Consider the following 2,293-nt stretch of genomic DNA (forward strand, 5'->3'; position numbering starts at 1 on the left):
GTGTGTGTGTGTGTGTGTGTGTGTGTGTGTGTGTGTGGTTGGTGGTAGAGGGAGTAACTGTTAGAGCTAATGGAGGAGGCTACCCATCTTTATCAAACCATTTGACACTAATACCATTAGGTGAGATGCATAGCTATGCGAGTTCATAAAATTAGGACCGGGGCCAGCGGCTGAGCTAGCACAGACGCTAAGGCTCCCACCCACAAGCAATGTGATGAGATTAGCATGGTACGCTAAGAGCTGACAGGCGTCATCAGTTCACATCAGGATGAGCCCACTGTGAGAGAAACCATATAACCCTTCTGGGGTTACTGTGTGAGTGTGTCTGTGTGTGTGTGTATATGTGTGTGTGTACGTGCGTGGTGCGTGCGTGCGTGCAAGTAACAAACGAGAGAGAGACAAGGTGGCTGATGGTGAGCAGGGTCAGGCACTGTGTGTGTTCACTGAAAACCAATCAACAGTCAACTTGATGCAACTTTTGCATGGAAAGGCCAGATGTTCCACAGGCCACTGTGCCAATCCCATTAAGGGCCAAGCCAAATATACTCGCAGATTCATGTTACTGATGACGATGATAGGTCAAATTGAGTGTTACAAGTTCCAGCAACAAACGGCGACCTGCCTCGAACACTGATTACAGCAGACAAGCATTGGAACGTGTTCTGAGGAGAGCAGACGCTTGGAGTGAGCTCCGTGTTCAGGCCAGTTCTGTCATTCTGGGACAATGTGACCTTGTACAAGCAATGCACATTAGTAGTTGTCGGGGCCAGGAAAAAAAACTGCTGCTGGCTAAGGCCAAAGAAGGGCTCCCTGTTGACAGCTGATGTTGAATGCTGCTCTACATCAGCAGACTAAAAAAAGACCACAGCTCCAGGGATTATTACTTATTTTGTTTGATTTAGTTTTGTTTATCAGCACAAAGAAGATATAGAATACAATGGAGAGAAACAAGTAATTTCACTGCATGAGAGAAAGGAAGCCGGGAATGCCTATTCAGAGTCTTCTTCTATTAAAATAAAAAATAAATAAAACAAACAATAACATACAAACCAATAAGGAAATATAACACAAAAATATATATTAAAAAAAGGAAACTCACAATATACATTATACTACTATATTTTAACTTTATAAAAATTCATAGGACCTCCCCAACTAGGAGTACAGCTCATCCATCCTTTCCTTCAACAGCAAGCACTGTGAATGTAAAGTAATATGGATTATTTGCTGTATGTGTCAAATTTTACTGTCATGTAGTTCATATTAATTATTGCCGCATGCCGGATTATTCAAACCCTGTACATTTAAAAGTGGATTAAAACAAGGTGTAGAAATGAAACAGGTGGTGGGTTATTACAATAAGCACTGTGCAAACTGTGACATGCTTGGAAATATGCACAACAATCCTTAACTAGAAAGCATCTGGTGGGCTGTGGTGAAATTTCCATCCCCATAAAGGGACTTTGCCCAAGACTGAATCTTATTATAATCTTGCTGTGTAAATCCCTGAAAGATCCCTGGGATTGCTCTTTAAAATCGGAAGCAGCAGCCAGAACATTAGTATTCTACTCAAATAAACTCCTTCATTTGGACTGCCTCCAGAACCAGAAGGGAGAGAGCAAGAAGATTTTAAACCTGACCACCCAAGTCACAACCTGCCACATCATACACACACCAAGGGAATTTAGACTGATAACTAGGGATGGGCGATAAAGCCTAAAATCCATATTGCGATAAACACTGCAGCCTCTTGCAATAACGATATATATCATGATATATAAATTATAATAATACCATTTCAGAACAGGTTAGACCGGAAGGAAAGCCAAACTGCAAAATTAAAAGAAATTTAAAGGGAGAAAGAAACATAGTATGTAGTTTTGAGAACATTTATGTTACAAACCTTTCATCATACAACATAATGTTGCAGACAAATAAAATTCAAGTACACTAGTTGCAGATACTTTAACAAAGAAAAAGCTTAAAGTATTTTTTTCCTTTCGTGCAAACCATGCTAAAAGGCACTACACTTGGCTAGTTGAAGTCCATTCAAATGAAAACATGAAGGGCAAAATGAAAGCACAATAAAAAACAATTTGAATTAACAAGATACTTGCAGTTTAAGGCGCAGACAGTATACGTTGGGCTGGACAAGATATCGACATTATATCGACATCAATTTATGAGATATATAGATATTGTCTTAAATTTTGGATAGCGTGATATGACATAAGTGGTGTCTTTTTCTGGTTTTAAATGCTGCATTACAGTAAAGTGATGTCATTTTCTGAAC

At 39.6% G+C, this 2,293-nt stretch overlaps 1 protein-coding gene and 1 long non-coding RNA gene across 3 annotated transcripts in view; one reads left to right on the forward strand and one right to left on the reverse strand.

Annotated features, from left to right (window-relative positions):
- Positions 1-2,293, reverse strand: part of alk (ALK receptor tyrosine kinase) — a 397,773-nt gene that overhangs the window by 188,853 nt on the left and 206,627 nt on the right. The gene's annotated exons all lie outside the window — the stretch shown is intronic.
- The window catches only part of LOC116669885 (uncharacterized), a 21,800-nt gene that overhangs the window by 10,444 nt on the left and 9,063 nt on the right, over positions 1-2,293 (forward strand). The window lies entirely within an intron of this gene.

Source organism: Etheostoma spectabile, chromosome 20 (assembly GCF_008692095.1).
Source record: "Etheostoma spectabile isolate EspeVRDwgs_2016 chromosome 20, UIUC_Espe_1.0, whole genome shotgun sequence".
NCBI classification, from domain to species: Eukaryota; Metazoa; Chordata; class Actinopteri; order Perciformes; family Percidae; genus Etheostoma; species Etheostoma spectabile.